Here is a 17,249-nt window from a genome sequence, read left to right as displayed (position 1 = left end):
CTACTTTAAATAAATTATTTTTCAAAAATTTAGTTTAACTGAGCATTCTAAAATTTACTTAGAGTTGATTTTTCTTTTGGATTATCTTCACTTGGTGCCATATTTAAAAACCTAATTAAACATTTAAGTAATTCTTTTTGTTACTTAGAAGGGCCAGCCCAGAACTATGACCTTGATTGAAATTTATGAGATCATATTAGGGTTTAAAATAAAAATGTATACTGTCCTTGTTGTGCAACTAAAGATCAGCATCTGAGAATTTCTGATATCTCAGATACCTGGAAATAAAATACAAGCAAGTGAAGTGGTTTCAAAAGCTCTAACAGCAAAATGAAGCTGTTTCTTGGAGTTTAGTGGGGTTGCATATACATGATGTAATTAAGAGCTTTTCCAGAGAGACTGAAGTGAATGGTAGAGATAACATAAAAAATTTCAATAAAAGATTAAGCCCTTTGGCATGACATCTATTTGCCATGAGCCAACGTTTCTCAGAATTAGAGTAGAAATTAATGACCTTTTAATTGAGTGCTTCTCAAGGTTCCTTATGTGTATCTGAATTACCTGGAATATGACAACACATAGAATTTTGGCCTTATTCTCTGATTTCTTCATCTGAAGGCTGGATTCCAACTCAGGATTTTTATTTCCAACAAGTTTCCATGTGATGCTGATGCTGCTGGTTGGGATGGAGAACACACTTTGATAACTATCATTCTAGATTAAATGTGATTATATGTACTAATTCTAAGGTAACTAACAAGCTCATGATGAGCACTTAAAAAATGCCAGCTAGCTAGTAACAGCAGCCAAGGCAGAACAGGAGCATACCTAGAAGCAGTGGGGCTGGGAGAAGTGAGTATGCAGTCTTGGCCATGTTCCCACAGAAAGAGTAGAACCTCTCTTCTGCATACCCCTTCTCTGAGCAGATTGGTTTTGTCAGGCACTGCTATTTCCTACAGAAATGGAAATTTCTTCTCCATTTCCACATTTAGGGCTTCATATTCTCCCTAACCACCCATAAAAAGAAAGGGACTAAGAGAAAGGGGAGGATTTCAGTTTCTAATATGGCAATGAATTTAGAAAAAAAGGACTAAAAGTCAGCAGGAGGATGAGAAAAATGAGGTTGTAGTTCAAGATCCATATATTTCAGTTCAATATTTTACTAGCAGAGTGTGTGGTAAGGAGATCCAGGAAATGGGCAGAGCTTGAGTTCCAGGAAGCCCTAGGCTATATTTTTTTAGCCCGTCGCTATAGAACAGCGTTAATTTGTAGAATGAATGAATTCAATCAACCAAAATTGATTGAAATCTATAAACATTGAATTCTAGAAGGCTAGATGGAGGGATATCTGTGTGCTGATTGAAAACACTAAAGTGAGCCCTAGCCAGTTTGGCTCAGTAGATAGAGCGTCAGCCTGCAGACTGAAGAGTCCCAGGTTTGATGATTCTGGTCAAGGGCACATATCCGAGTTGCAGGCTCTTTCTCATTTGAAATCAATAAAAATATATCTTAAACAAAGAAAACACTAAAGTGAGCCAGGTACCGTATTGTTGCTACATGAAGAGAAGTGGCGGGGAATGGCTAACCCTAAAAAGAACATCTAAATAGAAGGGCAACCAAATGGTCAGATCAGTGTGCTGGAGGACTGGATGAGCCAGACTCTAAGAGAGGAAACATGTAATTAAATCGATAAGTACATCTGTAAAGTTTTGTATCAGGTGTATGAACAGAATTTTATGAGAGGGAGTGATCTATGTAACACCAACTGAATTAGGAAATAATTTTAAAAGGTGCAAACATTTGAGTGAGACCTCTTGCTGGGCTCCAACCCCAGCAGGTCCAGGGGTTCCCAAAGGTGTAGATGGAGTCGGCGAATAAGGAGGGACACGGAGACAGTGTTCAGTTGATCAGCAGCCTAGCCAGGATCTCCAGCCAAGTTCTGGTCTGGATCTCCAGAGAGGTTCTGCTTTGGATCTCCAGCCAGGTTCTGTATCCATGTTGTCTTGCTAGGTTCTCCAGCCAGGTTCTGTAGCCATGTTCCCTCGCTAGGTTCTCCAGCCAGGTTCTGTCCAGGTTCTCCAGCCAGGTTCAGTCACCAGGTTCTAGTCAGGTTCTCTTGCCAATTTCTGTAGTCAGGTTCAGTCCAGGATCTTTTGCCATGTTCTCTCCAGCGAAGTTCTTCTGTCTGTAGGTTCTGTGTAGGTTCTGTCTTCTTAGTTCTGTGTTCTAAGCTCTGGAGTCTAAGTTCTGTCTCTTGCTGTCTTGTTACATCTGTATTTATACCAGTTGATTCAATCCTATCAATCTCTATTACAAAGGTTAGGGCGTTTCTTATCTCCATTCCAGGGAGTAAAGATTATGTAGCTTAAGCATGATTGTTCGTAGTTAAAGTGATTAATTACCCGCCTGGCACTTAGTTGAGGGGTTTTATTCCCTCCCTAACTTCAGGGGAAAATCCCTACCTGGGGAAACAACCTTTCTCAGAGACCTTGGTTAAAATACATAGTGCCAAGAAGGTGAGCAAACATATTAAGAACAGTATGCCATATATGCCAGGTCCCTTGAAACAGCAAGCATGGACCGGCTCCCGGCAACCTCTCAACATGAGTAGGAATTTTGTAGATGGAGAAAGATATAAAATTATGAACATTGGAAGGAATGGTGCTTGAAATACATGGAAGCACAAAATAATAATAGTTGACCCAGAAGGAAAATAGAATCATTCATCACAATAAAATCAACAAAAAAATGTGTGTGTGTTTCTCTGGAATAAATTATAACTTTGTTATGGTCAGGAGTCATCCTTATTTTGAACTACTTAGCACACCATTATTTAAGAATCTGGCTTGTTCATTCTTTTGCCTACCCCAAGTCCGTACCCATAAGACTGAGTGCAGTTAGGAAAAAATACAAATCATGCTGATGTGTCCCATTTTAAAGTTATAGACACACCGTTCATGTGATTCCATGGCATGTACTGGTAGTCATAGGACAATTTATAGTCAACTAATAGCTCTATTCACTGAGATGTTAATCTTACAGCCTCACATCTCTCCTCCTCTCAGTGGAGGTCCTCACTTATTTCACAGATAACGTAGATGAAATAAGAAGATTGCCTTGGTTTTCCAGCACTAAACCCAGCATTGCTATAGACTGAATGTTTGTGTTCCCCCCAGATTCCTATATCAAACCCTAGTGCCCAATGGGATGGTATTAGAAGGTGGGGCCTTTGGAAGGTGATTAGGTCAAGAGAGCAGAGCCTTCATGAATGGGATCAGTGTCCTTACAAAAGAGATCCCAGAGAACTCCCTCACCTCTTCTAACATGTAAGGTCACAGTGCGAAGAAGGCTGTCTATGAATCAAGAAGTGGGCCCTCACTAGACACCAGATCTGCTAGCTCCTTAATCTTAGATTTCCAGCCTCCAGAACTCTGAGAAATAAATTTCTGTTGTTTATAAGCTACCCAGGCTGTGGACTAAGACAAGCATACTCTGAGAAGTAAAAATCTTTAGCAGTTACCATGTTAAATGTGTCACCCGTAAACATAATGCGCTGACAGGGTAATGTTGTGAATCAACCCCCATCAATATTTATTGAGTAAATGCTTCACAGAACTTGTCCCTCATTGAGCTTCTCAAGCATTAAAATATATTGCATCATAAAAATGATATAAATTGATCTAATCTAAAATCTAGCTCTTAAATTTTCTTACCAGCCATTTGAAAAGCTAAATCTCTGCTTTAGAGAACAATGATGCCAGAATTTTAAGTGCCATCTAATGAAATCTATTGTCTTCGTAAAGAAATTTTTAAATCTTAAAAAATGTATTCCATTGGCTGCTACTTACAAAACAATAAAATATCACTGATTTTCTTTACTAATGCATTTCATTTTGATGCAGGGAGGTCCTCCATTAGAAAAAATCTTAATCTCTTTTGAGGTAGTTGATCAAAGAGATAATTAGTACCAAATTTAGATGTGCTTTGAGTGATAAATAATAAAAAATGATATGAGAAATTAGTCTAAAATGAACCCAAAGAAAACAAAAAATACAAATTGTTTAAAGTCCTTTTTTATGTTAATTATATGTTTTAGAAATTATTCAACTCATATAAATTCAGGCAAGGCCAGTAGAAAAACCTGACATATTAGGAATCATATTTAAACTTAAATTAAATTAAAATCCATCAAATTCTAAATGTTGAATAAAGCAATGACAGAAATTACTGGATGATGATGATGATCCATGCCCCAATTATCTGAAACTGCCTCACAACCAGTATGTATTTTGATATTCATAAGTGTCCTGGAATAGGAGATACAGAAAAAGTAAAAGACAGATAATAGCCTCCAGTTTTAAAGATCAAAATATGTGACTGGGATTGTTCCATGACTTTCCAGCATTGACAATGCTATGTACCACCAAAGGGAGGACTAATATTCTTCTCATCACAGAGTAGCCCTAGGGTTTGTTTATCTTTGTGACAGTGAGCGGTAACACTGAGCACTTAAATTATGGGCTCAGACTCTGCTTTTCAGGCAGCACACATCCAATTTTGTGTTGATTTCTATTCTGAGTGTTCATCCACCTGGCTTTCCACAAGACACTGAGGAAGCCAAGATAAGAAAAAAGGAGATCTTATTTTATTGGAATTGTATTCCACTAAATTGTTTGTTGTGATAGGCAACAAACAAGTAATCATTCCAATATGTGTTTAATCTACTTAGTATTTCTGTATATTCATAAATATTCATGTATAATTCTACTTCTATCTTTCACTAGCAGTTTTCCTGGGACAACTCTCAAAATATCTCTGTGCCTTAATGTGCTCACCTGGGCAATGGGGTCGATAACAGTGTCCCAAGCTGTTGCAAAGATTAAGTGGAAGAGTTTGTGTATACTGTTATACAATGGCCTGGACACCTAGCAATTTTTTAGCAAATATTGTTACCATTTATTTATAGTGATTACTATCACTCTACTTATATAAATAAAATACTCCTCTTACACAAATAAGCAGGATTTAAAGTAATGTATGTACTATTGTTATAGAATTAAATACATATTTTTTTCAAATGCAGAATATAGTTTTTTTAATCCTCACCAGAGAATATGTTTATTGATTTTAGAGAGAGAGGAAGAGGAGAGAGAAACATTTATTGGTTGACCAGGGATAGAATTTGCAATCCTTCTGTTGTATGGGACAATATTTCAACAAATGGGAGCCACACAGCTGGACCAGAATATAGTTTTATTGTGTGAGTTTTTTTAAAAAAATATCTTTATTGATTTCAGAGAGGAAGGGAGAGGGAGAGAGAAATAGAAACATCAATAATAAGAGAGAATTATTGATTGGTTGCCTCCTGCAGGCCCCATACTGGGGATCAAGTCTGCAACCCAGGCACGTGCCCAAACCAGGAATTGAACCAAGACCTCCTGGTCCATAGGTCAATGCTCAACCACTGAGCCATGCCAGCTGGGCAAGAATATAGTTTAATATAAATGTCTCAGTGGACTGTGTTTTTTAAAATTGTAAAGAGCCTTTAAGAATCACCAATAAGCCATTAAATTATATTTAGGTTAATATAAGATATGAGATAAATTTCTATATTATACATGGTCAAGTCTCACTTCAGTCACTGGTGAGCATTGGGCTAGATGACACTAAACTGTTGCTCCTAAGAGGAAAACCGAGTTAGTGTCCTGCAAGTGTTCTGGTCTCATTTTCATCAACAGATCAATACATTAACTTGTTTAACATGTGTTCTGCTTGAAGACCCCTTATTTAATAGACAGTGTTGGTTTATTCATGTTGAACTCCCTGCCAACAACACTGTAACTAGTGCACTATACCACATATATCTCTATATGCATTTCCTCTGGGACATCCCAGCCTTTTGAGCTTAGGACCAATAGACAGCCCTCCTTTGGATGCCATTGTAAATGCAAAATCATGAACATACAAAGAGCCAAGAAATGAGAAAAACATGGAGCTAACTAGACCAAGAATAGGACACAAATTTACAGGGCAAGAGCTGAAACAAAGCAGGTGAGCCTTGGGAACCCACCACAGTGAAGGTGTGAGTCAGTTGACTGCACATGCCCAAGAAAGGCCATGAAAGCTCCGACTGTGAGTATTGATTTGGGGCTATGGATAAACTTTCTCAAGGAGACGATTTGTCAAATACAGAATCTGGGAAAGGACTGACTGCACTTGTGTGTTGTTGATTGTCCTTTAAGCAAAGCTTACAGAAATTTGGAAAGGTTTGGATAACACCATGTTACATTGAGCGGTTAATGGATTCTTGTTCCCAGAGGGACTTACGAAACTGCAATGCTAACCAAAAAATAGTGTGTACATAAAAACTAGTTTTTTTGCATTTTGGCTGTGATTCTTTAAACAGGGGTTGATGGCCATGGTCATCTTTTTAAAAATATCTACAAATCTCACTCCCACCATGCTGACGTATATCTTTAAGAACAATGGGAAAATAGAATTTAGTTTGAAAAGCAAAGGCAGATTTGGGGATTACTCTGGTCAATGATTACAAAAGCATCTGAATAATAAAATATTGCCATCATCAACAAGTACCTCACACGTAATTGCGCTAGACCAAAACTCTCTCCTTGGCTAGTGTGTTGTCCCAGAACAGAATTAGTTGTTCAATACTTAATAACAGACTTAGGCCTGTCCTTTCCATTGGGCATCATGGCCCAGGTTTCCTGTTTCACACTGTTATTTAGAGTTGAAAGAATAAGAATCCTAAAGCAGTTCATCCATCTCTAACAGGAAGCTAAACATTTTTAATGCACATCAAAAACAGTGCCATTTCTTGAGACAGAATTTTGTTGCTTTCATTTGATCAATTTATGCATTATTGGATATCTGTAGATTTCAGAATCTCTCTCTCTCTCTCTCTCTCTCTCATTCTTGAATTATTTACTCATTTCACTCCTTAGGCAATTATTTTTCTTTCCTTCAGTTTTTTCTTTCTTTTTCTATTTATTGGATAAATTTCTTTGAAACAAAATTAATCTTTCCAGGATAACATAAAAAATTAAAATGTATGTGTGGTGTGTGCATGGAAGGAAGGAGGGAAGAGAGGAAGGAAGGAAGGAAGGAAGGAAGGAAGGAAGGAAGGAAGGAAGGAAGGAAGGAAGGAAGGAAGGAAGGAAGGAAGGGGCTAGCCGTAATAGATTTAACTCAAAATGGAAACTACCAGCATTTCTTAGAATGAAAAACACATGATAACTCCTAAAGAAAAAGATTCTTTGAGGAGGAAAATAATTCAAACTCTTTAGAAATTTCCTAGAGGAAATGTCAAAGGGTAATAAAAAAGTATTCTTCAAGGAAAAAAGGCTTTTGCCTTTTATTATTATATTTTTCATTAGCTTCCTGTTATTCATATTCACAGGTGCATTCCCACCATTATTAAATGCAACAATTTCTGAATAAGATATACTTAGTTCCGGTAAACTTCTATGTAAGCTTTCTCTATTCATTAGTTCCTCACTTTCTGTAACTGAAAATGTTCCCCCAGCCATCTGTCAGTGTGAGTCACATCCTAGCCTCTTTAGCAGACTTTTTGCAAAGAGCTCTGTTGTCTAGCAAAATCATTCCTTATATGGATTCTGAACTGAGAATATAGATAAGAAAGTAAGAGGTGATTACCTGAGAGGGTAATAAAATGTTAGAATTATTAAAACTTTGTTAAAAAGAAAAATAGTGGAAAACTTTGTTCTTATAGTTGTCTGAGATCAGAAGAAAATATTATATGATATTAACAAGGAAATATATATATCTCCATGTATTTATGTACTGTATACAGTCCATGATTTCAGGAGTAATCATAAGATCATCTCCAGCAATGTTGTGCCTAAGTGTGTTTGAGGTACAGTTCATACTGACTGAAGAATATACTTGATCTGCTAAGTGGATGAAGGTATAATCATATCCAAATCCCCCAACAAATGAATTGATATTAAACTACCCATTTCTGACATTATCACCAATAAAGCTTAACAGGGCAAACACTTGTTCTTTGTCTTCTCTGTCACCTGGGATGTGGGCTTATGATGGTTAGCCTATGCCAGTGGTCAGCAAACTGCGGCTCGTGAGCCACATGCGGCTCTTTGGCCCCTTGAGTGTGGCCACAAAGTTTCAATCACACTGTACGTGCGCGCCCGCACGTGGTATTTTGTGGAAGAGCCACACTCAAGGGGCCGCAGTTTGCTGACCACTGGCCTATGCCATGCTGCCTCTCAGGACTTTATGTAGGATTACTATTTATAAATATTTCATGGACGGTAGAAAACTATGCCCATTCTGCAGTCACGGTAGTTTTCTATCTGTGTTCAGTGGGCCAGGTTTGCTCATTTTACTGTTTAAAACATCTCTGTTCTCAGTGCATGCTTCAGTCCACTGGTTTCCTGTTGGAAAAAGGCGTGTTCACCATGATTCTGTGTCTACTGTGATTGTGGAGTGGTCTATTTTTTTTTGTAATTCTATTAATTTTAATTTTATTTTGAGACAATCTGATTAGGAGAATACAGTATTCAAGTTGTTTTATATTCCTGGTGAAGTTGGATCTTTTCTCATTATGCAATAATGCTTTTATGTCTAGCAATTCTTTTTGCCTTAAACCCTATTTTGTCAGGTAGTAATAGGTCTACCCTAACTTTCTTACTAAGTATTTTTTGGTGTATCTTGTTTAGTTGTTTTACTTTAAATTCTTTGTATCCTTATGTTTCATATAGCTCTCACAAATAATTTATACTTGGACTTTTTAGCATAGTCTATATGACTTGTCCTCTGTATCTTTTCTCTATACCCCCTTGCCTTCCTTTAGATAATTTTTTAAGTTATTATACTTATTCACTCTCTTATTTGGAGTTATCTATTCTTGTTTCTGTTATATAAATCACAGACATCTTTTTAATTAATCAAAATGTAATATTAATCAATACCTACACACTCCCCTAGGACAGGAAAGACTGAGAACACTATCTCTTTCTAACTTGCATGCTATTGGTGGTGTGTATTTTAATTAGATATTTGTTAAATACTGTGGAGTGGGATTTTATGTGGTTAAAATAATTTAGAGCTATCCACCTATTTGCCACTTTCTTTTTTTTAACTTTATTTTCAGCTCAGAGCTACTATCAAGTTGAATTTCATCAGTCTGAAGTAGATCTCTGAGTATTCAGTATTCTTCAGTACTCAGAGTAAGTTTCCCCCATCCTCTCTCTTTCATTCACCCCCAGACTTTCATGAAAATAATGAGATCTTCTATAATCTGTATGCCCTCACTCTATTTGATATGATTTTCCTCCTGCTGTTCCTCCCTGGACAATTTCTCTTGATCCTGCTATGTTTCACTAATTCTCTTTTCATCCATGTCTATGATATTTTTAAACTCCTATATCAAGTTTTCAATTAGAGTCTTGCATTATTTCTTAAAGTTTTATATGACATTAATCTTCTTTGTCTCTTCATAATTTTCACTTTACATTTATATTGAAGCTCACTTTTATTTTAGCACACTCATTGTGAGTCTGTTTTCTTTTTGTTGTTATTTTCCATTCAAAGATGATAGATTGCTTATGTGTCTAGTTATTTTTGACTTTGTATTAGACAAAATCATGGAAAAGAACTGTAGAAATAACGTGAGGCTCACAATAATGTATGTTGTAATGGGGATGAGTTGAATTTGCTGCCATTGGTTACCTAATATTATTTCAGTGAAATCCTAAACCATTTCAGGATTTGAGCTTTTCCAGACTTTCCAAGATACACAAAACAATGCAAAAAACAACAACAACAACAACAACAAAACAGCCCTGGCCGGTTTGGCTCAGTGGATAGAGCATCAGCCTACAGACTGAAGGGTCTCAGGTTTGATTCTGGTCAAGGGTATGTACCTTGGTTGCAGGCACACCCCCGGTGGGGGGAGTGCAGGAAGCAGCTGATTGATGTTTTTCTCTCATCAATGTTTCTAACTCTCTATCCCTCTCCCTTCCTCTCTGTAAAAATCAATAAAATATATTTTTTTAAAAAAACCCACAAAACAAAACCACAAACTATAAAAGTGGGTAGTTTAATTCCAGTTTGCTCTTATCCAAAATGTATACCTCTTTGAAGGATCAGATGAAGGTAGGAGTGGTAGTTATCAGCTTTCCCTTTGGGTCACTCAACACAGTCAGCCCCACCACTCTGCCAAATTCCACTCATAGGCAAATGCCCTAAAGCAAACTGACTTTGCATTTCATTTTACCTCCGTGGATTCTCATTTTTCTTACCATTTTTGGCCCTGCAACTCCTCCCTATCTTCTCAGATTATAGAAACTTCTGAGGTGAATATATTTCACTTATATTTATAGTTGTTCTTAATGAAAACATTATTCTTAGTATCCTAGCTCACTGTAAGTTGAAGTAGACGCTCACCATATTTTCAACACATGATCATACATGTTTCATGGTTCTTTTCAACATTATCAAATAATATTGAAGAGAAGTACTATCCTTGGCTCTTTCTGAAAATAAACATGCTCAGACTCACCTCCAGGTATTCTGACTCCAAAGGTCTGTAGTTAAGGCTGGACATTTGTAATTTTTAAAGAAATTTCCAGGTGATTCTGATATAAGCTCCCTAACCCCCACCCCCTGTCACCATCATGAGCAATTTGAGAACCCTAATTCAAGCCATAAATTTTTCACAAAGGATGTCAATGTTCTAAAAAATAAATACTTGACATACAAATCATACCCCTTATATATAGCAGTGGCTGTCAGCTACATGGAGTTTTCTCACAGAGAGAAGAACCTTAGGGATGGGTGATTTGAAAAGGCACAGGGAGGATTGCAGTGTCCTCCCCACCTGCTCTTATTTTAAATGTAAGTGTCACCCCACACCTTTCTATGGAAGCAGGTAAACTGCATTTAGAGAAACCAATAAATCAAATATTGATGCTATTTTCTGTCTGTAAAGATGATGGGCTGACTTTCCCCTTTAGTATTCTTTGAGTATCATATGTATCACTCTGTACCTTTTTATTTCAAATGGTGACCTGTGTATACAGAAGACAGAAAAGAGATCTTCAAAAGCCCTTGTTTTCCCACAGCCTAGCTGATGTTCCACTTGAAAACAACTTTACAAAATAAAATGGAAGAGCAGTTTCTATTTTCTCCTCTTGGCAATTAAATGCTGATGGGGGTACAGGTACAAATACCAAGTAGTGATTTCACAAATGAGGCACTGCATACCCCAGATCACAGGTAACTAGGCACAGGTGTTTATAACAGATCTACTAACATTTGTCAATAGTGAAAAATTAGCAGCAAATAGAACCAAAGACAGTGAAGCAGTATGATCTCCATAACACAGTATTTGGCTGGCGCTTGGTCCTTACTCATACAAGCACTTCAAGAGACCACTACAACATACTGGGTAAGCCTCACGCAAAAGATAGTGAAGCTTATTCCAGCTTTCCTTTAACAGTGGTTCTCAACCTTCTGGCCCTTTAAATACAGTTCCTCAAGTTGTGACCCAACCATAAAATTGTTTTCGTTGCTACTTCATAACTGTAATGTTGCTACTGTTATGAATCGTAATGTAAACATCTGATGTGCAGGATGGTCTTAGGCCCCAAAGGGGTCGCGACCCACAGGTTGAGAACCCCTGCTTTAGAACAACAGCATGTGTCAATCAGAAGAGGGAAAAACCATGCTGTATCCTAAAGAAGCACTGGACAAGTGGCGAGTTGAAATTTACATTTTTGTCCTCTTCTACCACTTCTCAGCACTTCATATTTTGCAATCTCACCTCTGACAAAGTGTCCGTGCTCTGAGGGATGGATTCACAAATGTTCTTTTCAACCATCAGCACTACAACCTAGGACATTGATTTGGCTGCAGGATGACACCTCAACAGTCATCATTTTCACCCATTTTGCTAGGAATAATATATTATGATAATATGGATAATGGTTATAAATGTACCTCACTCTTCAGGCATGTGGCAAGACTAAGAGTTTTATACCATTTTCTTTTCAAGAAGTCAATGTGATAAAATGCACTTAATGTGATGTAATTCTCAAAGTTTTGAAATGCATTTTTTAAACTCAGCGAGATGATCTTTAAGAATACTTGCAGACACATCTCAGGTCCATGTATTCTTGATGCAAAACAAACAAACAAATAGATGTACTCAAGGTAATGCAGCAGGAAATTACAAAAGGGCTTCGCCAAAACTTCAGTGTGGAATTCATTCAAACAACAAGTTCTCTTAGTGTAATTAGCATTAAACAGGAGGTGACAAAGACATTGCCTTCTGGGAAAGACAGTATGAGACTGTTGTGAACTGATTAATGGAATTTGTGGAAAGACAAGTAGGAAACATGCTGACCATGATGAGCAAAGTGAATGGTCAAGAGATGAATAAATGGTCCTTTGATGAATGGACTGTTAGGAAAAATTGGGGTGATAATTATAGTTTGTATACAAAGGAAGTATAAACACTGCTGCCCAAATTATTTTCTGGCTGTTGCTAATTTTCTCTGTTTGGGAAGACTTCATGGCTAATCTGGCCCAAAGTCTCAGGTTCAGCCCATTATAACGACTGGTCCTGATTTTTTCTGAATGGGCAAGGAGCCACACTTACATTGACCATAGAATGAGGGATATTCATGATTGCTATGGTCAGACATGAGATGAAACATTAGAACTATTATAACTGTGGCTGGTTTCACTGGAGTATGACAGATTGGGGGGCATAATACCTTCCAAGGAAGAATAGCAACATACCCATGCCATTTTACAGTCTATATCAAATTCTAATGTGGTGGTATTAGGAAATGGGACTTTTGGGAGCTAATTAAGTCACAAGGGAAGGGCCTATGTGAATGGGATTAGTGCTGTTATAAAAGTGACCCAAGCCAGGCCAATGTAGCTCAGTGGTTGAGCATTGACCTATGAACAAAGAGGTCACAGTTCAATTCCCAGTCTGTGCACATGCCTAAATTGTGGGCTTGATCCCTAGTGGGGGGCATACAGGAGGCAATCAATCAATGAATTTCTCACATCATTGATGTCTCTCTCTCTCTCCTCTCTCTCTCTCTCTCTCTCTCTCTCTCTCTCTCTCTCTCTCTCTCTCTCTCTCTCTCCTTTCCTCTCTGAAATTAATAAAAATATTTTTAAAGTGACCAGACAGCTCCCTTGCTGCTTCTGCCATGCAAGGTCACATCAAGGAGACAACTCTCTATTAACCAGTAAAGGCAATGTCAAGAGAAAAAGAAGACAAGCCACAGACTGGGAGAACATATTTGCCAAGAACAGATCTGATAAAGAACTATAAACCCAAATATACAAAATAACTAAAACAACAATGAAATAAAAACAATCCAATTAAAAATGGTCCAAATCTTAAGAAAGACTTCACGGATAAAGATATGCATATGAAAAAAGGATATCATATGTCCTAAGGAAAATGCAAAATAAATCAACAATGAGATACCACTACACACTTATTAGAATAGCCAAAATCTACAACACTGACAACAACAAATGCTGGCAAAGATGTGGAGCAACAAAAATTCATACTCATTGCTGATGGGAACGAAAAAGGTACAGCCACTTTGGAAGACAGTTTGGTGGTTTCTTCCAAAGCTAAAACCACTCTTACCATATGATCCAGTAATCATGTTCCTTTATATTTGCCTAAATGAGTTGAAAACTCATGTTCACATAAAAACCTGCACATAGATGATCACAATAGCTTTATTCATGATCAAACTATGGAAGCAAACAAGATGTCCCTTAGTAGGTGATGGATGAATAAGCTATGGACATCCAGACAATGGAATACTATTCAGCACTAAATAGTATGAGTTACCAATACATGAAAAGACATGGATAAAACTAAAAGGCATATCTCCAATCGAATGAAGCCCATCTTTAAAAAATACATACTATCTGATTCCAATTCTATGACATTCTGAAAATGGCAAAACTATGAAGACAGGAAAAAAATCAGTGGTGGTTGACAGAGGCCATGGTGCAGCAGTAGGTGAATAGGCAGAGGTCAGAGGATTTTTAGGTTTTCAAAAATGCTCTGTATGATACTATAAGAATAGGCACATATCATTATACATTTGTCCAAAACCAAGGAATATACAACATTAAGAGTTAACCTTAATGTAAACTATGGACTTTGGGTGAATATGATGTGTCAATGTAGCTTTAATTGTAATAAACCAATCATAACAAATGTACCACTGTGGTGACTTACATAACAGGAGAGGTTATTCATATGTTGGGGTAGGGTTACAGGGGAAATCGCTGTACCTTTCTTTTGATTTTTCTGTAAACTCTAAAACAACTCTAAAAAAAAGAGAGTCTTGAAAGAATTCCATCTTTATATAATGCTGCCCCATTACTGTCTAACATTTGCAACCAATCTCATATAACCCAGCACAAGGGCACATGTGAGGATAAGAAACACTGTGTTGGTAGCATTCCAATATACTAACAGAATAAAAGTCAGTCTGTGCTCTACAAGTCAGAAAGTGTCTGCATGCTGCAAGTTGAATACTACAGGTGCTTTCTTCATAAAACACATCTGCTTATTTGCTCAGCAAAGGTTTCTCTTCCCAAATGAATACCATCACAGAATTTGAGCAAACCCAGAAGGGCATAAACTTCTTGACTTAAGGATTAAAATTAATTCAGCTGTATATGGAGTAATGCTTATCTAATTCACTATACTGTTCCCATGAATTGAACAAAATGTGCATGAAATTCTATTATAAGCTGAAAAATAAATGTACAACATGATGTCAATTTCTTAGCTATAGCTATTATTTCTGGGTTAGTAAGTAAAACTATTCATACCAAAAGAAAAGCAAAAGACATATTCTTGAATGTTGATGTATTCAGACACTGCATGAGTCAGACCTTTGAGGATGCTCGCCTGTTGTTGAAAATCACGCCTCACATATCCATTTTCCCTCAACTTCAATAGGGAGAAAAACCTTACAGGTCTTCATGAAAAATATGTACAACCAAATGTCTTTTTTATCAAATATCCAATCAAGTGTTTTAAGACTATTTCTTAAATATTCAATCAAGTGTGCCAAGAGTAATGGATGGCAAACATACCAAGTCACCACAGGCTATGGAGAGTCATTGAATTTGGCACCAGAGATGGACAAAATAAAATGATGAAAGAAAGCAGGCACATCACTGTTCCAAACAGAAACTTATATTTGGCTATGCCCTGCCCCTGAACATTTGATCAAATGATCACAAGGCAACTGAAGCAAAACCTCATATCAAATTAGCTATGCATGCACATGTGTGATTATAGACTACTAGTATAACCTAGTTTTAGGTGAGTGCAGTGAAGTTAGACATTTAATGTTTATATTCAGTGTTCCGCCATTTACTATGTGGGCAATACAGTCCAATAACATAATCTTTCTTAGTCTGTTATACCATCTTCAATGTAGGAATAATACTACTAATAATTACTAATAATTATATTTTGTCTTTGTTATTACCACAAAATTATTCAATGAAAATAGGTATAATATAGATTATTGTCCCACTTCTTTTTATTTTTGTGAGGACTGGAAAGCCCTCATGATTCCAAAATATGTTTGCCTATTGTTTATTTTTTACATGAACATGATTACAAGATTTATTGGCTACAAAAGCTTTAGTCCCTTTGAAAATGCAAGTAGTAAATGCAACCTGGTAACTATGGGAGTTGTGTACGTCTTAGTGGATGAGAAGCCCAGAAGATGTTTCAGTTCTCACTGGAAGGAGTCATAATTTCACTGAATCTTCAGGCAGAAATAGGAGTTCGGATGGAGAGGTGAGATATGAGAAAGACAAGCTTGAGTGGCCTTAGAATTTCTAATTGTTCCAGTCTTTTGGCGACTATTGAGGTGTGCAAATAAACAGCAAACAGATTTCTTAGCATAACTTTATTAAGCAATAAATTAACCTATTTGAACTCAGGGAGGTATTGAGGGTCTGGCCTGGACAAGGGCCTGGAATTGTACAAACATGACAGAGTAGTGACTCTGTGTCTTTATGTCAATTCTAGGCCAGTTTAGATTCATTCGATTTCATCAGAACTTCACATGATCCCAGGACTGGATGTCTAGCAAAGTTTTCAGGGTTTCTAATATATGAGCTGTTTGAGTAGCTCTCATGAACAAAAGAATTGAGAAAAAGACGAAAGACTTTTAAGAAATAAATGTATGAGTTATATAATAGGTCACCTTTAATATTACTCCTGAGATATAATACAATATTGTGATTCCTCCTCTAATACTTTTGGTTTCTGTAGAGGAGAGAGGGAAGGAGGGAGGGAGGGAGGGAGGGAGGGAGGGAGAGAGGGAGGGAGGGAGGGAGGGAGACAGAGAGAAAGAGAGAGAGAGAGAGAGAGAGAAGAGAGAGAGAAGGAGGAGGAGGAGGAAGAAGGGAGAATGGCAATTATGTGAGGTAATATATATGTTAATTATTTGACTATGGTAATTATTTTTCAATGCAGACCTATTTCAAAACATGTTGTATACCTTAAATATATACAATTTTATTTGTCAATCATACCTCAATAAAGCTGGGAAAAGATAAATTTACTGAGTTTTGAGGTACAACTTGAATTTAAGTAAATTCACTAACATTAAATGTTGGGATGCCAGTAGTTTGTCAGAAATGTATTACTAGGTATGGAACTGTATTATATTAATTTATTCTATAAATCTAAAATAAAAATATACATAATCTGTTGTCATTTTGTCAATTCTAATTAGACTGAAGAACCACAGAAGATAGGCCATTTAGTGCATTCTTGTGTCCACAGTCAGATGTTTATATGAGTTATTTAATATTTGGATAATTATTCCTTTAACTTTTCAAGTAACTAATTGGGTAAATTTTTAGTTACATACAACTTTTCAGTTTACAGGCAAATAATTATGGATTCCAACTGGGAATCCCTTTCACAATAATTGGAGTCTATAAGATAACCTTAATGCATGTTATATTTGGCAGAAAATATTTAACAGTATATTTATGGGAAAATATCTGTGGCTTACATCCAATTAGCTATTCTTTTATAAGAAATGTTCTTATGTCTTTAAAAAAATTAACTAAGGAGAGATGAATATTTCCTTACTAAGAAATATAATTTTTAAATCAAAATAGGGAATAATTCCTATCTAGTGAGAGGGTCAACATAG

Source organism: Myotis myotis, unplaced genomic scaffold (genome assembly GCF_014108235.1).
Source record: "Myotis myotis isolate mMyoMyo1 unplaced genomic scaffold, mMyoMyo1.p scaffold_m19_p_9, whole genome shotgun sequence".
NCBI lineage: Eukaryota > Metazoa > Chordata > Mammalia > Chiroptera > Vespertilionidae > Myotis > Myotis myotis.
The sequence above is the reverse complement of the archived record's forward strand: the minus strand, read 5'-3'. Positions refer to the sequence as shown.